Source organism: Rutidosis leptorrhynchoides, chromosome 3, assembly GCF_046630445.1.
Source record: "Rutidosis leptorrhynchoides isolate AG116_Rl617_1_P2 chromosome 3, CSIRO_AGI_Rlap_v1, whole genome shotgun sequence".
In the NCBI taxonomy this organism is placed as follows: Eukaryota; Viridiplantae; Streptophyta; class Magnoliopsida; order Asterales; family Asteraceae; genus Rutidosis; species Rutidosis leptorrhynchoides.
In genome coordinates, this window is record NC_092335.1 from 168,738,510 (window position 1) to 168,763,114 (window position 24,605).

At 32.8% G+C, this 24,605-nt stretch overlaps 1 non-coding gene across 1 annotated transcript; it reads right to left on the reverse strand.

The window, feature by feature from the left end:
- Nucleotides 1–21,331: 21,331 nt before the first annotated feature.
- On the reverse strand, nucleotides 21,332–21,438 carry LOC139903163 (small nucleolar RNA R71). Its single transcript, XR_011778005.1, has one exon. It is a non-coding gene; the product is annotated as a small nucleolar RNA R71 (small nucleolar RNA).
- Between the last annotated feature and the right edge of the window lie 3,167 nt (nucleotides 21,439–24,605).

Genomic DNA, 24,605 nt, shown 5'->3' on the forward strand with positions numbered 1-24,605 from the left:
TTAGGATTCGCGTCAATTAGGGTGTCTGTTTCCTAATTCTTAGATTACCAGACTTAATAAAAAGGGGCATATTCGATTTTGATAATTCAACCATAGAATGTAGTTTCACGTACTTGTGTCTATTTTGTAAATCATTTATAAAACCTGCATGTATTCTCATCCCAAAAATATTAGATTTTAAAAGTGGGACTATAACTCACTTTCACAGATTTTTACTTCGTCGGGAAGTAAGACTTGGCCACTGGTTGATTCACGAACCTATAACAATATATACATATATATCAAAGTATGTTCAAAATATATTTACAACACTTTTAATATATTTTGATGTTTTAAGTTTATTAAGTCAGCTGTCCTCGTTAGTAACCTACAACTAGTTGTCCACAATTAGATGTACAGAAATAAATCGATAAATATTATCTTGAATCAATCCACGACCCAGTGTATACGTATCTCAGTATTGATCACAACTCAAACTATATATATTTTGGAATCAACCTCAACCCTGTATAGCTAACTCCAACATTCACATATAGAGTGTCTATGGTTGTTCCGAAATATATATAGATGTGTCGACATGATAGGTCGAAACATTGTATACGTGTCTATGGTATCTCAAGATTACATAATATACAATACAAGTTGATTAAGTTATGGTTGGAATAGATTTGTTACCAATTTTCACGTAGCTAAAATGAGAAAAATTATCCAATCTTGTTTTACCCATAACTTCTTCATTTTAAATCCGTTTTGAGTGAATCAAATTGCTATGGTTTCATATTGAACTCTATTTTATGAATCTAAACAGAAAAGTAAAGGTTTATAGTCGGAAAAATAAGTTACAAGTCGTTTTTGTAAAGGTAGTCATTTCAGTCGAAAGAACGACGTCTAGATGACCATTTTAGAAAACATACTTCCACTTTGAGTTTAATCATAATTTTTGGATATAGTTTCATGTTCATAATAAAAATCATTTTCTCAGAATAACAACTTTAAAATCAAAGTTTATCATAGTTTTTAATTAACTAACCCAAAACAGCCCGCGGTGTTACTACGACGGCGTAAATCCGGTTTTACGGTGTTTTTCGTGTTTCCAGGTTTTAAATCATTAAGTTAGCATATCATATAGATATAGAACATGTTTTTAGATGATTTTAAAAGTCAAGTTAGAAGGATTAACTTTTGTTTGCGAACAAGTTTAGAATTAACTAAACTATGTTCTAGTGATTACAAGTTTAAACCTTCGAATAAGATAGCTTTATATGTATGAATCGAATGATGTTATGAACATCATTACTACCTTAAGTTCCTTGGATAAACCTACTGGAAAAGAGAAAAATAGATCTAGCTTCAATGTATCTTTGGATGGCTCGAAGTTCTTGAAGCAGAATCATGACACGAAAACAAGTTCAAGTAAGATCATCACTTGAAATAAGATTGTTATAGTTATAGAAATTGAACCAAAGTTTGAATATGATTATTACCTTGTATTAGAATGATAACCTACTGTAAGAAACAAAGATTTCTTGAGGTTGGATGATCACCTTACAAGATTGGAAGTGAGCTAGCAAACTTGAAAGTATTCTTGATTTTATGAAACTAGAACTTTTGGAATTTATGAAGAACACTTAGAACTTGAAGATAGAACTTGAGAGAGATCAATTAGATGAAGAAAATTTAAGAATGAAAGTGTTTGTAGGTGTTTTTGGTCGTTGGTGTATGGATTAGATATAAAGGATATGTAATTTTGTTTTCATGTAAATAAGTCATGAATGATTACTCATATTTTTGTAATTTTATGAGATATTTAATGCTAGTTGCCAAATGATGGTTCCCACATGTGTTAGGTGACTCACATGGGCTGCTAAGAGCTGATAATTGGAGTGTATATACCAATAGTACATACATCTAAAAGCTGTGTATTGTACGAGTACGAATACGGGTGCATACGAGTAGAATTGTTGATGAAACTGAACTAGGATGTAATTGTAAGCATTTTTGTTAAGTAGAAGTATTTTGATAAGTGTATTGAAGTCTTTCAAAAGTGTATAAATACATATTAAAACACTACATGTATATACATTTTAACTGAGTCGTTAAGTCATCGTTAGTCGTTACATGTAAGTGTTGTTTTGAAACCTTTAGGTTAACGATCTTGTTAAATGTTGTTAACCCAATGTTTATAATATCAAATGAGATTTTAAATTATTATATTATCATGATATTATCATGTATGAATATATCTTAATATGATATATATACATTAAATGTATTTACAACGATAATCGTTATATATATGTCTCGTTTAAAAATCATTAAGTTAGTAGTCTTGTTTTTACATATGTAGTTCATTGTTAATATACTTAATGATATGTTTACTTATCATAGTATCATGTTAACTATATATATATATATCCATATATATGTCATCATATAGTTTTTACAAGTTTTAACGTTCGTGAATCACCGGTCAACTTGGGTGGTCAATTGTCTATATGAAACATATTTCAATTAATCAAGTCTTAACAAGTTTGATTGCTTAACATGTTGGAAACATTTAATCATGTAAATATCAATCTCAATTAATATATATATAAACATGGAAAAGTTCGGGTCACTACAGTACCTACCCGTTAAATAAATTTCGTCCCGAAATTTTAAGCTGTTGAAGGTGTTGACGAATCTTCTGGAAATAGATGCGGGTATTTCTTCTTCATCTGATCTTCACGCTCCCAGGTGAACTCGGGTCCTCTACGAGCATTCCATCGAACCTTAACAATTGGTATCTTGTTTTGCTTAAGTCTTTTAACCTCACGATCCATTATTTCGACGGGTTCTTCGATGAATTGAAGTTTTTCGTTGATTTGGATTTCATCTAACGGAATAGTGAGATCTTCTTTAGCAAAACATTTCTTTAAATTCGAGACGTGGAAAGTGTTATGTACAGCCGCGAGTTGTTGAGGTAACTCTAGTCGGTAAGCTACTGGTCCGATACGATCAATAATCTTGAATGGTTCAATATACCTTGGATTTAATTTCCCTCGTTTACCAAATCGAACAACGCCTTTCCAAGGTGCAACTTTAAGCATGACCATCTCTCCAATTTCAAATTCTATATCTTTTCTTTTAATGTCAGCGTAGCTCTTTTGTCGACTTTGGGCGGTTTTCAACCGTTGTTGAATTTGGATGATCTTCTCGGTAGTTTCTTGTATAATCTCCGGACCCGTAATCTGTCTATCCCCCACTTCACTCCAACAAATAGGAGACCTGCACTTTCTACCATAAAGTGCTTCAAACGGCGCCATCTCAATGCTTGAATGGTAGCTGTTGTTGTAGGAAAATTCTGCTAACGGTAGATGTCGATCCCAACTGTTTCCGAAATCAATAACACATGCTCGTAGCATGTCTTCAAGCATTTGTATCGTCCTTTCGCTCTGCCCATCAGTTTGTGGATGATAGGCAGTACTCATGTCTAGACGAGTTCCTAATGCTTGCTGTAATGTCTGCCAGAATCTTGAAATAAATCTACCATCCCTATCAGAGATAATAGAGATTGGTATTCCATGTCTGGAGATGACTTCCTTCAAATACAGTCGTGCTAACTTCTCCATCTTGTCATCTTCTCTTATTGGCAGGAAGTGTGCTGATTTGGTGAGACGATCAACTATTACCCAAATAGTATCAAAACCACTTGCAGTCCTTGGCAATTTAGTGATGAAATCCATGGTAATGTTTTCCCATTTCCATTCCGGGATTTTGGGTTGTTGAAGTAGACCTGATGGTTTCTGATGCTCAGCTTTGACCTTAGAACACGTCAAACATTCTCCTACGTATTTAGCAACATCGGCTTTCATACCCGGCCACCAAAAATGTTTCTTGAGATCCTTGTACATCTTCCCCGTTCCAGGATGTATTGAGTATCTGGTTTTATGAGCTTCTCTAAGTACCATTTCTCTCATATCTCCAAATTTTGGTACCCAAATCCTTTCAGCCCTATACCGGGTTCCGTCTTTCCGAATATTAAGATGCTTCTCCGATCCTTTGGGTATTTCATCCTTTAAATTTCCCTCTTTTAAAACTCCTTGTTGCGCCTCCTTTATTTGAGTAGTAAGGTTATTATGAATCATTATATTCATAGATTTTACTCGAATGGGTTCTCTGTCCTTCCTGTTCAAGGCATCGGCTACCACATTTGCCTTCCCCGGGTGGTAACGAATCTCAAAGTCGTAATCATTCAACAATTCAATCCACCTATGCTGCCTCATATTCAGTTGTTTCTGATTAAATATGTGTTGAAGACTTTTGTGGTCGGTATATATAATACTTTTGACCCCATATAAGTAGTGCCTCCAAGTCTTTAATGCAAAAACAACCGTGCCTAATTCCAAATCATGCGTCGTATAATTTTGCTCGTGAATCTTCAATTGTCTAGATGCATAAGCAATCACCTTTGTCCATTGCATTAATATACAACCGAGACCTTGCTTTGATGCGTCACAATAAATCACAAAATCATCATTCCCTTCAGGCAATGACAATATAGGTGCCGTAGTTAGCTTTTTCTTCAATAACTGAAACGCTTTCTCTTGTTCATCATTCCATTCAAATTTCTTCCCTTTATGCGTTAATGCAGTCAAGGGTTTTGCTATTCTGGAAAAGTCTTGGATGAACCTTCTGTAGTAACCAGCTAGTCCTAAAAACTGGCGTATGTGTTTCGGAGTTTTTCGGGGTTTCCCACTTTTCAACAGTTTCTATCTTTGCCGGATCCACCTTAATACCTTCTTTGTTCACTATGTGACCGAGGAATTGAACTTCTTCCAACCAAAATGCACACTTTGAAAACTTAGCGTACAATTCTTCCTTCCTCAATACTTCTAACACCTTTCTCAAATGTTCACCGTGTTCTTGGTCATTCTTTGAGTAAATAAGTATGTCATCAATGAAAACAATGACAAAATTGTCAAGGTATGGTCCACACACTCGGTTCATAAGGTCCATGAACACAGCTGGTGCATTAGTTAAACCAAACGGCATGACCATAAACTCGTAATGACCATAACGTGTTCTGAAAGCAGTCTTTGGAATATCATCTTCTTTCACCCGCATTTGATGATACCCGGAACGTAAGTCAATCTTTGAATAAATAGACGAGCCTTGTAGTTGATCAAATAAGTCGTCGATTCTCGGTAGTGGGTAGCGGTTCTTGATGGTAAGTTTGTTCAACTCTCGGTAGTCGATACACAACCTGAATGTATCATCTTTCTTCTTGACAAACAAAACAGGAGCTCCCCACGGTGATGTGCTTGGTCGAATGAAACCACGCTCTAAAAGTTCTTGTAATTGGCTTTGTAGTTCTTTCATCTCGCTGGGTGCGCGTCTATAAGGAGCACGAGCTATTGGTGCAGCTCCTGGTACAAGATCTATTTGAAATTCAACAGATCGATGTGGGGGTAATCCCGGTAATTCTTTCGGAAATACATCGGGAAATTCTTTTGCAATGGGAACATCATTGATGCTCTTTTCTTCAGTTTGTACTTTTTTGACGTGTGCTAGAATAGCATAGCAACCTTTTCTTATTAGTTTTTGTGCCTTCAAATTACTAATAAGATGTAGCTTCGTGTTGCCCTTTTCTCCGTACACCATTAAGGGTTTTCCTTTTTCTCGTATAATGCGAATTGCATTTTTGTAACAAACGATCTCCGCTTTCACTTCTTTCAACCAGTCCATACCGATTATCACATCAAAACTCCCTAACTCTACTGGTATCAAATCAATCTTAAATGTTTCACTAACCAGTTTAATTTCTCGATTCCGACATATATTATCTGCTGAAATTAATTTACCATTTGCTAATTCGAGTAAAAATTTACTATCCAAAGGCGTCAATGGACAACTTAATTTAGCACAAAAATTTCTACTCATATAGCTTCTATCCGCACCCGAATCAAATAAAACGTAAGCAGATTTATTGTCAATAAGAAACGTACCCGTAACAAGCTCCGGGTCTTCCTGTGCCTCTACCGCATTAATATTGAAAACTCTTCCACGGCCTTGTCCATTCGTGTTCTCCTGGTTCGGGAAATTTCTAATAATGTGGCCCGGTTTTCAACATTTATAACAAACTACATTTGCATAACTTGCTCCGAAACTACTTGCTCCGCCATTACTCGTTCCGACACCATTTGTTCCTTTCGTTCTATTAACCCCTGGTCCGTAGACCTCACACTTCGCCGCGCTATGACCATTTCTTTTACACTTGTTGCAAAATTTGGTGCAGAACCCCGAGTGATACTTTTCACACCTTTGGCATAGCTGCTTCTGATTGTTGTTGTTGTTGCGGTTATTATTGTTGTTGGGATGATTGTTGTTGTTGTTGTTGTTGTTGTTGTTGTTGTTGTTGTTGTTGTTGTTGTTGTTGTTGTTGTTGTTGGGCCGTTTGTTGTAGTTGCGATTGATGTTGCGATTGTTGGGATAATTGTTGCGATTATTGTTGTAATTGCTGTTGTTATTGTATTGGTGATTCTTATCACCGTTTTCCTCCCACTTTCTTTTGACTTGCTTCACATTGGCCTCTTCAGCAGTCTGTTCTTTAATTCTTTCTTCAATTTGGTTCACGAGTTTGTGAGCCATTCTACATGCCTGTTGTATGGAGGCGGGCTCGTGTGAACTTATATCTTCTTGGATTCTTTCCGGTAATCCTTTCACAAATGCGTCGATCTTCTCTTCCTCATCTTCGAATGCTCCCGGATACAATAGGCATAATTCTGTGAATCGTCTTTCGTACGTGGTAATATCAAATCCTTGGGTTCGTACCCCTCTAAGTTCTGTCTTGAGCTTATTGACCTCGGTTCTGGGACGGTATTTCTCGTTCATCAAATGCTTGAATGCTGACCACGGTAGTGCGTACGCATCATCTTGTCCCACTTGCTCTAGATAGGTATTCCACCATGTTAACGCAGAACCTATGAAGGTATGCGTAGCGTACTTCACTTTGTCCTCTTCAGTGCACTTACTTATGGCAAACACCGATTCGACCTTCTCGGTCCACCGTTTCAATCCGATCGGTCCTTCGGTTCCATCAAATTCCAACGGTTTACAGGCAGTGAATTCTTTGTAGGTACATCCTACACGATTTCCTGTACTGCTAGATCCAAGGTTATTGTTGGTATGTAGCGCAGCCTGTACTGCGGATATGTTTGAAGCTAGAAAAGTACGGAATTCCTCTTCATTCATATTCACGGTGTGTCGAGTAGTTGGTGCCATTTCCTTCAAAATAGTTAAATGGAACAAGTTAATCATACAGAATATTAAGAGTAGTTAATAGTATTTCGTAGCATAATATGAACTCATTTATAAAAGCTTTTTCTTCATATTAGCGTTTTATAAGTTTAAATTCGGGTAGTACCTACCCGTTAAGTTCATACTTAGTAGCTAATATACAATTCAACTACTACAATTCTATATGAAAAACTGATTATAATAATATTTCGCGTTCAAACTTTTATACAATATTTTACAAACTTACAATACCGCTTATTTTACATAAAGCATGAAATATAGCACACAATAACTTTGATACAAGATAGTTGTGAAGATAATTCTAGCTAGTACACAAGTCGTTCAGCAAAGGCAATAAAGACACGTAATTCATACGTCCAGAAACAAGTCATGCATTCTGGTTTTACTAGGACTACTTCCCATCCTTGGTCTTGTGCAACATAACCGTTATGGCCATTGATAAGACAGCGTGTTGTAACGTCGTCAAAGGGATGAGGGTTACGTAATGTCCAACAGTCCCGTAACAATCTAAAAACCTCATTTCTTACCCCAATTACCGACTCCGTCACTTGTGGGAACGTTTTGTTTAATAGTTGTAGCCCGATGTTCTTGTTCTCACTTTGGAGAGAAGCGAACATTACTAATCCGTAAGCATAACATGCTTCTTTATGTTGCATGTTAGCCGCTTTTTATAAATCACGAAGTCCAATATTCGGATATATTGAGTCAAAATAATTTCTTAACCCATTGCGTAAAATAGCATTTGGGTTCCCCGCAATATATGCGTCAAAGTAAACACATCGTAACTTATGGGTTTCCCAATGTGATATCCCCCATCTTTCAAACGAAAGTCTCTTATAAACCAAGACATTCTTGGAACGTTCTTCGAATGTCTTACAAACTGATCTCGCCTTAAATAGTTGTGCCGAGGAATTCTGGCCGACTCTAGACAAGATTTCATCAATCATGTCTCCGGGTAGGTCTCTTAAAATATTGGGTTGTCTATCCATTTTGTGTTTTTATACTGTAAAATAGACAAGAGTTTGATTCATAAAAAAAAATACTTATTAATACAAGCAATTTTTACATATATCATAAAGCATAAGCACACTATATTACATATATTACACCACACGAATACAACTATCTTATTCCGACTCGCTTGTTTCTTCTTCTTCGGTTTTGGTTCGTTTTGACAAGTTTCTAGGGATATATGATGTTCCCCTAATACGAGCCGTCGTTGTCCACATTGGTTTAGAAAAACCTGGTGGTTTAGAGGTTCCCGGGTCATTGTTACAACTTAAGGACTTCGGGCGTTGACGATACATATAAAGTTCATCGGGGTTGGAATTAGATTTCTCTATTTTTATGCCCTTTCCCTTATTATTTTCTTTTGCCTTTTTAAATTCAGTTGGGGTAATTTCTATAACATCATCGGAATTCTCGTCGGAATCCGATTCATCGGAGAATTGGTAATCCTCCCAATATTTTGCTTCCTTGGCGGAAACACCATTGACCATAATTAACCTTGGTCGGTTGGTTGAGGATTTTCTTTTACTTAACCGTTTTATTATTTCCCCCACCGGTTCTATTTCTTCATCCGGTTCCGATTCTTCTTCCGGTTCCGATTCTTCTTCCGGTTCCGATTCTTCTTCCGGTTCCGATTCTTCTTCCGGTTCCGACTCTTCTTCCGGTTCCTCTTCGGGAACTTGTGAATCAGTCCACGAATCATTCCAATTTACATTTGACTCTTCATTATTATTAGGTGAGTCAATGGGACTTGTTCTAGAGGTAGACATCTATCACATAATATCAAACGCGTTAAGAGATTAATATATCACATAATATTCACATGTTAAAAATATATAGTTTCTAACAAAATTTGTTAAGCAATCATTTTTCAAGTAAACACGGTCGAAGTCCAGACTCACTAATGCATCCTAACAAACTCGATAAGACACACTAATGCAAAATTCTGATTCTCTAAGACCAACGCTCGGATACCAACTGAAATGTCCCGTTCTTATTGATTAAAAACGTTCCATATTAATTGATTTCGTTGCGAGGTTTTGACCTCTATATGAGACGTTTTTCAAAGACTGCATTCATTTTTAAAACAAACCATAACCTTTATTTCATAAATAAAGGTTTAAAAAGCTTTACGTAGATTATCAAATAATGATAATCTAAAATATCCTGTTTACACACGACCATTACATAATGGTTTACAATACAAATATGTTACATCGAAATCAGTTTCTTGAATGCAGTTTTTACACAATATCATACAAACATGGACTCCAAATCTTGTCCTTATTTTAGTATGCAACAGCGGAAGCTCTTAATATTCACCTGAGAATAAACATGCTTTAAACGTCAACAAAAATGTTGGTGAGTTATAGGTTTAACCTATATATATCAAATCATAACAATAGACCACAAGATTTCATATTTCAATACACATCCCATACATAGAGATAAAAATCATTCATATGGTGAGCACCTGGTAACCGACATTAACAAGATGCATATATAAGAATATCCCCATCATTCCGGGACACCCTTCGGATATGATATAAATTTCGAAGTACTAAAGCATCCGGTACTTTGGATGGGGTTTGTTAGGCCCAATAGATCTATCTTTAGGATTCGCGTCAATTAGGGTGTCTGTTCCCTAATTCTTAGATTACCAGACTTAATAAAAAGGGGCATATTCGATTTCGATAATTCAACCATAGAATGTAGTTTCACGTACTTGTGTCTATTTTGTAAATCATTTATAAAACCTGCATGTATTCTCATCCCAAAAATATTAGATTTTAAAAGTGGGACTATAACTCACTTTCACAGATTTTTACTTCGTCGGGAAGTAAGACTTGGCCACTGGTTGATTCACGAACCTATAACAATATATACATATATATCAAAGTATGTTCAAAATATATTTACAACACTTTTAATATATTTTGATGTTTTAAGTTTATTAAGTCAGCTGTCCTCGTTAGTAACCTACAACTAGTTGTCCACAGTTAGATGTACAGAAATAAATCGATAAATATTATCTTGAATCAATCCACGACCCAGTGTATACGTATCTCAGTATTGATCACAACTCAAACTATATATATTTTGGAATCAACCTCAACCCTGTATAGCTAACTCCAACATTCACATATAGAGTGTCTATGGTTGTTCCGAAATATATATAGATGTGTCGACATGATAGGTCGAAACATTGTATACGTGTCTATGGTATCTCAAGATTACATAATATACAATACAAGTTGATTAAGTTATGGTTGGAATAGATTTGTTACCAATTTTCACGTAGCTAAAATGAGAAAAATTATCCAATCTTGTTTTACCCATAACTTCTTCATTTTAAATCCGTTTTGAGTGAATCAAATTGCTATGGTTTCATATTGAACTCTATTTTATGAATCTAAACAAAAAAGTATAGGTTTATAGTCGGAAAAATAAGTTACTAGTCGTTTTTGTAAAGGTAGTCATTTCAGTCGAAAGAACGACGTCTAGATGACCATTTTAGAAAACATACTTCCACTTTGAGTTTAATCATAATTTTTGGATATAGTTTCATGTTCATAATAAAAATCATTTTCTCAGAATAACAACTTTAAAATCAAAGTTTATCATAGTTTTTAATTAACTAACCCAAAACAGCCCGCGGTGTTACTACGACGGCGTAAATCCGGTTTTACGGTGTTTTTCGTGTTTCCAGGTTTTAAATCATTAAGTTAGCATATCATATAGATATAGAACATGTTTTTAGTTGATTTTAAAAGTCAAGTTAGAAGGATTAACTTTTGTTTGCGAACAAGTTTAGAATTAACTAAACTATGTTCTAGTGATTACAAGTTTAAACCTTCGAATAAGATAGCTTTATATGTATGAATCGAATGATGTTATGGACATCATTACTACCTTAAGTTCCTTGGATAAACCTACTGGAAAAGAGAAAAATAGATCTAGCTTCAATGGATCTTTGGATGGCTCGAAGTTCTTGAAGCAGAATCATGACACGAAAACAAGTTCAAGTAAGATCATCACTTGAAATAAGATTGTTATAGTTATATAAATTGAACCAAAGTTTGAATATGATTATTACCTTGTATTAGAATGATAACCTACTGTAAGAAACAAAGATTTCTTGAGGTTGGATGATCACCTTACAAGATTGGAAGTGAGCTAGCAAACTTGAAAGTATTCTTGATTTTATGAAACTAGAACTTTTGGAATTTATGAAGAACACTTAGAACTTGAAGATAGAACTTGAGAGAGATCAATTAGATGAAGAAAATTTAAGAATGAAAGTGTTTGTAGGTGTTTTTGGTCGTTGGTGTATGGATTAGATATAAAGGATATGTAATTTTGTTTTCATGTAAATAAGTCATGAATGATTACTCATATTTTTGTAATTTTATGAGATATTTCATGCTAGTTGCCAAATGATGGTTCCCACATGTGTTAGGTGACTCACATGGGCTGCTAAGAGCTGATCATTGGAGTGTATATACCAATAGTACATACATCTAAAAGCTGTGTATTGTACGAGTACGAATACGGGTGCATACGAGTAGAATTGTTGATGAAACTGAACGAGGATGTAATTGTAAGCATTTTTGTTAAGTAGAAGTATTTTGATAATTGTATTGAAGTCTTTCAAAAGTGTATAAATACATATTAAAACACTACATGTATATACATTTTAACTGAGTCGTTAAGTCATCGTTAGTCGTTACATGTAAGTGTTGTTTTGAAACCTTTAGGTTAACGATCTTGTTAAATGTTATTAACCCAATGTTTATAATATCAAATGAGATTTTAAATTATTATATTATCATGATATTATCATGTATGAATATCTCTTAATATGATATATATACATTAAATGTATTTACAACGATAATCGTTATATATATGTCTCGTTTAAAAATCATTAAGTTAGTAGTCTTGTTTTTACATATGTAGTTCATTGTTAATATACTTAATGATATGTTTACTTATCATAGTATCATGTTAACTATATATATATCCATATATATGTCATCATATAGTTTTTACAAGTTTTAACGTTCGTGAATCACCGGTCAACTTGGGTGGTCAATTGTCTATATGAAACATATTTCAATTAATCAAGTCTTAACAAGTTTGATTGCTTAACATGTTGGAAACATTTAATCATGTAAATATCAATCTCAATTAATATATATATAAACATGGAAAAGTTCGGGTCACTACAAAACTGACCTCCCAATTTGAGGGTAATTATGTGAATCTTGCGATCCAAAAGTTTAGCAGCCATGTGGTCGAGAAATGTTTAGCCTTATCACATGGTCAAATCAGGTCAACCATCATCCGTGAGCTGATCTTGGCTACTCATTTCAAACAGTTGCTTCAAGATCCATATGCTAACTATGTTGTTCAAACTGCTCTTCGTGTGTCTGAGGTCTGTAATATTTCTTTAAAGTTATTTAGGTTTTTTTTTGTGGTTGCATAATAGGCACATTAGGTTCGGGTCAGATGGGTCCAGTCAGGTTGGGTTGACCTGAAAAGCTGTATGCGACGAAAATAATTTGGGTACTTTTGAGTTTGGACTCATTAAACCTGTTTAAATGACCCATTTCCCTATTGCTAAATTTTTGATATTTTTATCATTTAACCTGCAAGGAGAAAAACTTTACCCAACATCGACCCATTTAAAGAAAAATGGGTTAAAGTTTTCATATATAGCTTTGTAACCCAAACATTATAATGTAATTGTAAATCTATTTGCAGGGTCCGATTCATAACTTGCTGGTGAACGTGATTGAATCCCACAAGGCAATCTCACGAAATAGCCCATATTCAAAGAAGATTTTCTCACACAAGCTTTTAAAGAGGTGAATGTATGATGATAATGTATTAATGTTGTTGTTTCATGTGTTTTTTAGAGGCCGAATCATTATAGTGATAAACAGGTGCTCGATAACATAATCGTGTTGTTAACATTAGCGTTGTAGTCTCCATAGAAGGGAAAACAAATTTGGGTTCAAGTTGCTTCAGAGTTCACTTTAAATGCTGATGTATTTGTTATGTTGTCTGTAACTATTGGATGTTTTGACTATCATTTTGAAGTTTATTTTCCTTAATATCTTTCATAACTCAACTTTAAATAATATACTTGTGGGAAATTTTGTTAAATATAACCCTTGTTAGGATAAGTTGTTAAAAGTATAACAATGTGAAAATAGAGGTTACATGGTTAATATAACAAAAGAAAACATTTATTTCATGATTTTATAATAATTGTACATATAACATAGGCAGGATTACTAACTTGTGTGTTTTGCTTTTAAGTTTGTATGCTCTTATAGTTATGTAGTGATCCGAACTTTTCCATGATTATGTATTAAATGAAAAACTATATTTACATGATTAAATGTTTTCAACATGTTAAGCAATCAAACTTGTTAAGACTTGATTAATTGAAATGAATTTATGTAGACAATTGACCACCCGAATTGACCGGCGATTCACGAACGTTAAAACTTATATAAACGATATATATATATATATATATATATATATATATATATATATATATATATATATATATATATATATATATATATATATATATATATATATATATATATATATATATATATAACATGATTTTATGATGAGTAAGTATCTCACTAAGTATATTAACAATGAGTTATATACATAAAATGAGACTATTGAATTAAGAAACTTGAACGATATATATAACGACTATCGTTATAAAAAAGTCTTACTAAATACATATGTATCATATTAAGATATTAATACACCATGTTTAACATGATAAAATGATAATTAAATATATCATTAAATGTATTAACAATGAACTACATATGTAAAACAAGACTACTAACTTAAGGATTTCGATACAATCTATATATGTAACGATTATCGTTGTAACAACGTTTTAATATATATATATATATTGTATTAAGATATATTCATTCACCATGTTATCATGATAATATGATAATTTAACATCTCATTAGATATAATAAACAATGGGTTAACTACATTAAATGAGATCGTTAACTTAAAGGTTTCAAAACAACACTTACATGTAACGACTAACGATGACTTAACGACTCAGTTAAAATGTATATTGATAGTGCTCTAAATGAACATATATTTAGTATAAATATCCTTCCAATATGTAAAGCTTTTAGTTGCAATTGTTCTATTTTCAAGTAATATTCGTTTAAATAAATAAGTGCGAAGACAAAAGAAGAAAACGACGATTTGAAAATGCAAATGACCAAAAAGCTAAAACGTACAAGTTACAATCTAAGTGGTTCAATTTATTGATGAGAAACGTCTAAAAATTACAAGAATACAAGTCGCGAAACGCAAAGTACAAGATATCTAAGCATACGAAAAGGCGTTCGAAAATCCGGAACCAAGACATGAACCAAGCATCAACGCGCGAGTCAACGGACCTAAAGTTACAAGTCAACTATGCACATGAATATAATATATATATATATATATATATATATAATTATATAAAATTATATATATTATATTATATAATTAAATATTATATCGAAAAACTAAAAAACAAATCAATGTGAGCTGGCTAGCTTGCCCATGCCAGTGCATGGGAAATACACTGAAATCTCATGCGAGTGCATGAGCTTCAGGATCCAAAAAGGTTCTATAAATTGGCCAATTTTCTGACGAATGATGTACACCTCTACACACTCTTTCTTTCTTTCTCTGTAATTTATATTTATATTTATATTTATAATATTAAGTTTAATTTAAGATTAATAATAATTGGGTTATTGTAAGAGATGTTTTACGGGTTTTAAAGTCAAAACTATGTCCGTGTGACGCTACGCGATAAATAATCGCTGTAAGCTATGTTCTTCCTTTTTAAATTAATGTATCGTAACTAAGTTATTATTATGCTTATTTGAGCCGAAGTAATCGTGATGTTGGACTAAATATTAAGATGGGGTTATTGGATTTTGTACCATAATTGGGGTTTGTACAAAAGACCGACACTTGTGGACATTGGACTATGGACTATTAATAGATGGGGGGTATTATCTAATCGAATGACAACTCATTGGAATCTGTCGAACCTATCTTCAAATTAGTTAATTTAATAATTATTAAATGATTATGTATGTCATATTTAGTGATGTTTATACGACATCTTTTACAATCATTTAATTAATTATTCAGGTTGGGTAATTGATTATTCATTCTGATCAAGTGGGTAAATTAATAATCATATCTCATTAAAACAGGGGTGGATTACATACAAGGATAATTGGTGTAATTGTTAACAAAGTATTAAAACCTTTGATTACACGCAGTCGATAACCTGGTGTAATTATTAACAAAGTATTAAAACCTTGTTACAGTTTGTGAAATGTCCCGTTCTTATTGATTAAAAACGTTCCATATTAATTGATTTCGTTGCGAGGTTTTGACCTCTATATGAGACGTTTTTCAAAGACTGCATTCATTTTTAAAACAAACCATAACCTTTATTTCATAGATAAAGGTTTTAAAAAGCTTTACGTTGATTATCAAATAATGATAATCTAAAATATCCTGTTTACACACGACCATTACATAATGGTTTACAATACAAATATGTTACAACAAAATAAGTTTCTTGAATGCAGTTTTTACACAATATCATACAAGCATGGACTCCAAATCATTTAATAATGTTGGTGAGTTATAGGTTTAACCTATATATATCAAATCATAATAATAGACCACAAGATTTCATATTTCAATACACATCCCATACAAAGAGATAAAAATCATTCATATGGTGAACACCTGGTAACCGACATTAACAAGATGCATATATAAGAATATCCCCATCATTCCGGGACACCCTTCGGATATGATATAAATTTCGAAGTACTAAAGCATCCGGTACTTTGGATGGGGTTTGTTAGGCCCAATAGATCTATCTTTAGGATTCGCGTCAATTAGGGTGTCTGTTCCCTAATTCTTAGATTACCAGACTTAATAAAAAGGGGCATATTCGATTTCGATAATTCAACCATAGAATGTAGTTTCACGTACTTGTGTCTATTTTGTAAATCATTTATAAAACCTGCATGTATTCTCATCCCAAAAATATTAGATTTTAAAAGTGGGACTATAACTCACTTTCACAGATTTTTACTTCGTCGGGAAGTAAGACTTGGCCACTGGTTGATTCACGAACCTATAACAATATATACATATATATCAAAGTATGTTCAAAATATATTTACAACACTTTTAATATATTTTGATGTTTTAAGTTTATTAAGTCAGCTGTCCTCGTTAGTAACCTACAACTAGTTGTCCACAGTTAGATGTACAGAAATAAATCGATAAATATTATCTTGAATCAATCCACGACCCAGTGTATACGTATCTCAGTATTGATCACAACTCAAACTATATATATTTTGGAATCAACCTCAACCCTGTATAGCTAACTCCAACATTCACATATAGAGTGTCTATGGTTGTTCCGAAATATATATAGATGTGTCGACATGATAGGTCGAAACATTGTATACGTGTCTATGGTATCTCAAGATTATATAATATACAATACAAGTTGATTAAGTTATGGTTGGAATAGATTTGTTACCAATTTTCACGTAGCTAAAATGAGAAAAATTATCCAATCTTGTTTTACCCATAACTTCTTCATTTTAAATCCGTTTTGAGTGAATCAAATTGCTATGGTTTCATATTGAACTCTATTTTATGAATCTAAATAGAAAAAGTATAGGTTTATAGTCAGAAAAATAAGTTACAAGTCGTTTTTGTAAAGGTAGTCATTTCAGTCGAAAGAACGACGTCTAGATGACCATTTTAGAAAACATACTTCCACTTTAAGTTTAACCATAATTTTTGGATATAGTTTCATGTTCATAATAAAAATAATTTTCTCAGAATAACAACTTTTAAATCAAAGTTTATCATAGTTTTTAATTAACTAACCCAAAACAGCCCGCGGTGTTACTACGACGGCGTAAATCCGGTTTTACGGTGTTTTTCGTATTTCCAGGTTTTAAATCATTAAGTTAGCATATCATATAGATATATAACATGTGTTTAGTTGATTTTAAAAGTCAAGTTAGAAGGATTAACTTTTGTTTGCGAACAAGTTTAGAATTAACTAAACTATGTTCTAGTGATTACAAGTTTAAACCTTCGAATAAGATAGCTTTTGTATGAATTGAATGATGTTATGAACATCATTACTACCTTAAGTTCCTTGGATAAACCTACTGGAAAAGAGAAAAATGGATCTAGCTTCAACGGATCCTTGGATGGCTCGAAGTTCTTGAAGCAGAATCATGACACGAAAACAAGTTCAAGTAAGATCATCACTTGAAATAAGATTGTTATAGTTATAGAAATTGAACCAAAGTTTGAATATGATTATTACCTTGTATTAGAATGATAACCTATTGTAAGAAACAAAGATTTCTTGAGGTTGGATGATCACCTTACAAGATTGGAAGTGAGCTAGCAAACTTGAAAGTATTCTTGATTTTATATAACTAGAACTTGTAGAATATATGAAGAACACTTAGAACTTGAAGATAGAACTTGAGAGAGATCAATTAGATGAAGAAAATTGAAGAATGAAAGTGTTTATAGGTGTTTTTGGTCATTGGTGTATGGATTAGATATAAAGGATATGTAATTTTGTTTTCATGTAAATAAGTCATGAATGATTACTCATATTTTTGTAATTTTATGAGATATTTCATGCTAGTTGCCAAATGATGGTTCCCATATGTGTTAGGTGACTCACATGGGCTGCTAAGAGCTGATCATTGGAGTGTATATACCAATAGTACATACATCTAAAAGCTATGTATTGTACGAGTACGAATACGGGTGCATACGAGTAGAATTGTTGATGAAACTAAACGAGGATGTAATTGTAAGCATTTTTGTTAAGTAGAAGTATTTTGATAAGTGTCTTGAATTCTTTCAAAAGTGTATAAATACATATTAAAATACTACATGTATATACATTTTAACTGATTCGTTAAGTCATCGTTAGTCGTTACATGTAAGTGTTGTTTTGAAACCTTTAGGTTAACGATCTTGTTAAATGTTGTTAACCCAATGTTCATAATATCAAATGAGATTTTAAATTATTATATTATCATGATATTATCATGTATGAATATCTCTTAATATGATATATATACATTAAATGTCTTTACAACGATAATCGTTACATATATGTCTCGTTTAAAAATCATTAAGTTAGTAGTCTTGTTTTTACATATGTAGTTCATTGTTAATATACTTAATGATATGTTTACTTATCATAGTATCATGTTAACTATATATATATATATCCATATATATGTCATCATATAGTTTTTACAAGTTTTAACGTTCGTGAATCACCGGTCAACTTGGGTGGTCAATTGTCTATATGAAACATATTTCAATTAATCAAGTCTTAACAAGTTTGATTGCTTAACATGTTGGAAATATTTAATCATGTAAATATCAATCTCAATTAATATATATAAACATGGAAAAGTTCGGGTCACTACAGTTTGAATCCCTAATTAGTTGGAATATTTGACTTCGGGAATAAGGTTAATTTGACGAGCATTTTATAAATATGATCGATGGACTATTATGGGCAAAAACCAGATAGGTTTCAAATAATTCCAGGACAAAGGACAATTAACCCAGAGTAATAAATTAAAAACAAAACGTCAAATATCATGATTACGGAAGTTTAAATAAGCATAATTCTTTTATTGTATTTCTCATCGTAATTTTATTTATTGTCATTTTATTTCTTATCACAATTTTAATTATCGCAACTTTAAATATTGTTATTTATTTTACGCATTTTAATTATCGTCATTTATCTTTACGCTTAAAAATATAAAATCGACAAACCAGTCATTAAAAAGTAAACCCCCCTTTTATAATAATATTACTACTTATATATATATATATATATATATATATATATATATATATATATATATATATATATATATATATATATATATATATATATATATAGTTCTATAAAAATATAGTACGTAATCACTAGCTCCCTGTGGAACGAACCGGACTTACTAAAAACTACACTACTCTATGATTAGGTACACTGCCTATAGTGTTGTAGCAAGGTTTAGGTATATCCCATCCGTAAATTAATTAAAACTTGTATCATATCGTATAATATTTCGCAGTAAAAATAATAATATTTCTTACACCTCCGCTCGCACATCAAGTTTTTGGCGCCGCTGCCGGGGACGCTAAAATGCCATACTTTGTTAAAAATATATTTTTGTAAAAATATATTATTTCTTATTTCGTAAAAATATTTTGTTATTTATAATAAGTATTTAAAAAAAATAAAAAAATAAATAAATAAATTAGAAACTGGGCCGAAGTTGTCGAAGCCCAAATTCTATTCTGGAATTCTGGGCCATGCGGTCGCATGGAAATACAACTAGAACCTCATGCGTTCGCATGAGGTGATTTGACAGAAGTGTTTCCTAGTCTGATCGAATTAGGGTTAATATTATTATTATTATTAATTAATCTAATTAGGGTTTAATTGTTTAATATATTTATATCTAGTTTTAAGTAAGTTGTAATATTAAGCTTAAGTATTATTATTAATTATGTACTTTTATCACTTTAAGTTTTATTTTTATATTTTGTATCTTTTTATTCGTTTAATTCGTAATTTTTATATTTATCATTCGTTATTAGTTTTAAATTTAGTTTTGCCGTAGTTATTTTATATTTCTAGATTTTTAGGCTTTGCCGTAAAATCCCTTAAGTGCTTTTTCTTTAGATTAAGATTTAGGCGCTTTAGAATTTTGTGACGCCATTTTAAGTTTATAGATTTTAGTACTTTTTAAGTAATTTCCGTTTTCCGTTTAGAATTCCTTTTAAGTTTTAATACCTTTATGCGCAACTTTTTAGATTTAATTTTTAGACTTTTAAGCTTCGACGTTTTTCTTTCTTATTTTTATTTTTCGACTTTCATTTTTCGACGCGCTTTTTCTTTTTCATTTCTACGCTCTAGTTTTTAGGACATAGAATTTTTAATCTTTAAATTTCGACGAAAAATTATTTTAAGCGATTAAATCAATAGACATCCAAATTTTCTGGTTCGTAGTAATAGTTGGATTTGTTAGTGGCGAGTTGTGGGCTTCCAATTTGGCTACCTGCTGCATCTATTGGCTATTCGAAACGTGGGCAAAATCAGAAAAGTCTATTAATTTGATAACTTATATAATTTTTATATTTATAACTAATAGGATATTCAGTGAATGCACCGAGCAAAACGTTCACCACCTTTCATAAGTTCACCACCTGTAACTCAATCAAGACATCTAGCCAATATTGTCGCCATTATTTTTTTTTGAGATCATCATCAAGTCAAACAAGTACTCCAATTCAAATTTTCGATAATCCATTTTTTGAACCCGACTTCACAATTGAGAACCCGGAGGATATTCAAGGAAAATTCCAAGATCCTGAACCACTAATCTTTCCTCCTGAACCATAAACCGTTAAATCATAATCTTCTAGTGATTCGGATTCAACAAATTCAAATATGGAAGAAACAGAACCTCAAAGTATGAAAGACCGAATGAGAGCCACACGCACGGGCCAAGGTCACGCCATTATTAAGCCAGATGTTAATGCGCCAGATTTTGAAATCAAAGGACAAATCCTACACATGGTTACTAATAATAATCAGTGCCAATTTAGTGGTACAACAAAAGAAGATCCAAATGAACAACTTCAAACTTTTAATAGGATTTTTAATCTATTTAAAATCCGAGAAGTTGAGGATGAAACAATTTATCTTATGTTGTTCCCCTGGACTTTACATGGAGAAGCCAAAGAGTGGTTAAAATCGTTACCTGAAGGAGCGATTGACACATGGGATGTTTTAGTTGAGAAGTTTCTCAAAAGATTCTTTCCGGCATCTAAAGCCGTGAGACTTCAAGGAGAAATTGCCACGTTCATGCAAAAGCTAAATGAAACGCTATATGAGGCATGGACAAGATTCGAAAAAATGTTGAGAGGATGTCCTCAACACAGTCTCGATACTTATCAAATAGTTCAAATATTTTACAAAGGAGTCGACATCGCTACACAAAAAGACATCGACACAGCAGCTGGTGGTTCCATTATGAAGAAAATCGCTACCGAAGCTCACAAGATTATTGATAATACAGCCTCCCACTCTCATGAGTGGTACCAGGAAAAAGATATATTTCATTCACCTAAAGTGGCTAGAGCCGATTCTAGCCATGACTTTGATTCCGTTTCCGCAAAAATAGATGCTTTCGAGAGACGAATGAAAAAGATGACTAAAGATATTCGGGCAATACGAATCAGTTGTGAGCAATGCGGTGGACCACACTTAACGAAAGATTGTCACATCGAGCAAACAATGGAACAACGTGAGAATGTTTCCTACATGAACCAAAGGCCGGGAAATAATTATAAAAATAATTATCAACCGCCAAGGCCAAACTTCAATCGAAATCAAAACATTCTTTACAATCCAAATGGACCCAACAATAACTCGTATAACTAACAAGGTCCGAATAACCAACCAACTCAAAACAACACTTTCAATCAGCAAATACCTAGCTTGTATAAACCACCACAACAAACCGAAGAGAAAAAGTCAAATCTGGAAGAAATGGTACAAAAGCTAGTGGAATCTCAAACACAATTTGTTGCAACTCAAACCCAAATGAATGAGAGGTTTGATCAATCATTTAGAACTCAACAAGCTTCCATTTTGAATCTAGAAAAACATGTAGGTACTCTTGCTAGCATGATGAGTGAGAGGGAACAAGGAAAGCTACCGAATAATATTGAAGTAAATCCTCGGAATGAAAACGTTAACATGATTTCAACAAATTCTGAAAAACCAGCTCCAGAAGATGGGAAGGTTTTAGATGTGAGTAACAATGAAGAAGTTACAACACCACCACCACCCGAGTATGTAAAGCCACTGGTGGCACCATACAGACCACCCATCCCATTTCCAAGAAAAGGAGTTAAGTATGAGCAAGTGATAGGTAATAAAGTTTGTGATACCTTTGGAAAGAAGAAGAAGAATAAGAAAGTGCAAGAAACAAAAATTGTAAAAGTAAACCCGGTGAAGACAGTTCCACCGAAACTTTCACCCAGGTTGGGTGATCCGGGTGAATTTATTATTCCTTGTCTACTTAGTGATTGTGTCATGTATGATGCACTAGTAGATTTAGGTGCGCGTGTAAGTGTTATGCCTCTTTCATTATATAAGAGATTAAGAGTAGGTGACTTAAGTCCAACAGAAATGAGTGTTCGACTCCTTGATAAAACTATTAAGCACCCAGTTGGAATTGCTGACAACCTACCCGTTCAATTAGATAATTTAACCTTTCTAGTCGAATTTATTGTCATTGACATAGAAGAGGACTCAAACATTCCTCTAATTTTAGGTCGACCATTCTTAGCGTCCACCGGGGCATTTATTGATGTAAGAGAGGGTAGAATGACACTTAGTGATGGTGACAAATCGATCACTTTTGTGATTCGAAAGTCTAAATCTCCACCAACCAAAACCGTTGAACCAATAAAAACAATTGGTAAGAACCATGTTGTTTTACCAAATCCAACGGTAGTGCTTAACAATAATAAAATGCCTAAGTGTGGGGAAGATGAAGTAACACCTAATGATGACATGATAACAATGAACCCCGTTGTTGATACGAAATTAAATGACCCTGTTATTAACAGTTCAATTATGAAACTTTATAAACGGGTTTAGGATGCTAGAATTAAGAAGGAACTTTAAGTTATGTAACCGGTTAGTATCCAATCTGTCTCCTAAAGAAAAGGCGAAACTAGTTGTATTTGTGGATAATACAGAAGAAGTCGGCCACTGGCTTAAAGCAAAAGTCACAGATATGCAAGTTGATTATGGTCCAAGAGAAATTGACGATGAAGCTAATCACAATTTTGACACCACAGCTACCTAAGTGTGGGGAGATTAAAATTTCCTAAAAAGAAAACGCTGTCTAGAGTTAGTTGTTCTGTTCTCGTGTAGTTCCGAGAATGGAATCCGATTGGTCTTTTCCACTAGCAGACACTAAAGAACTAGTTTTCTCCCCCCATTCTGATTTTTTTTTGTAGGTTTTGTATGAAATTAATACGCTTTTTAAATTTAAGTTTTGTGTGAATTTAAAAACAAAAATTTATTTTATTTCATTAAGTTTAAAAAAATGATTTTTAAAATTCGTCGTGAGTTAAACACTAAGTCATAGAACCGAAATTGCTTTACCCAAGGACGAGACGAAAAATTTTGTTATCATTATTTTAATATTTATTGATCTAAAGTATGCCAAAAATATTATATGAATGTGGGGTTATATACCAAACTTCAAAAATATGTATATATATGTTTGTATTTTATGTTATATACAAAATAAGGTAAAACAGCGCACTTTTAAAGACTGACATTAAGTTCAGCAAAAGCTACTAATTTTAACGACAAGACGTAAAATATCAAATGTGATATAACAAAAAATATGTTTGCAAACTCGGTATTTTTAATCATTCTTCTACGCTAATCACCCTCATGAATTTAAATTTTTGCTGATTTCTTGCAAATGAGGGCATTGCAAGATCTCAAGTGTGGGGAAAGGTTATAAATTCTCCCGGGTTTACACTTGGTTTAATTGCCAAATTTTATGAAAATTTGAAAAAATTTCAACTAAATGAATTCAAAATCATGTTTATACATATTTATGAACGATAAAACTAGGTGATAATACCGAAATTATTGTTAACTCGGAAAGGACATAAATTGAGAAATAACCCAAAACGCTTGAATTCATTTAAAATGGAGTAGAAGAGAATAAAAAGGTAAAGAAAGAAATAAAATAAAAGCTAAGTGTGGGAAGAATGCACCAAGTTCTTTAAAACATATATCACATATTTTTGTACAAGATTATTGCAGGTACTTTTGTTTTGGACGATACTAATTAGTTTTACCCGATTTACTGTAATATATTTGAAAGAAAGATGGATCTACACGTTGAATCAATTCCATCATCAAAAGGAAGTAAAGTCTTCTGAAAAAGACACGCGCTTCTTGATTTAGGTCAGGAAGTTGTCATCTAGACCAGCTGTAGGTTGACGAAAAATCTAGAAAAGTCATCTCTAAAATCAGCAGGAAATTCACGGACCTTAGCATCAAACAGGGTCGC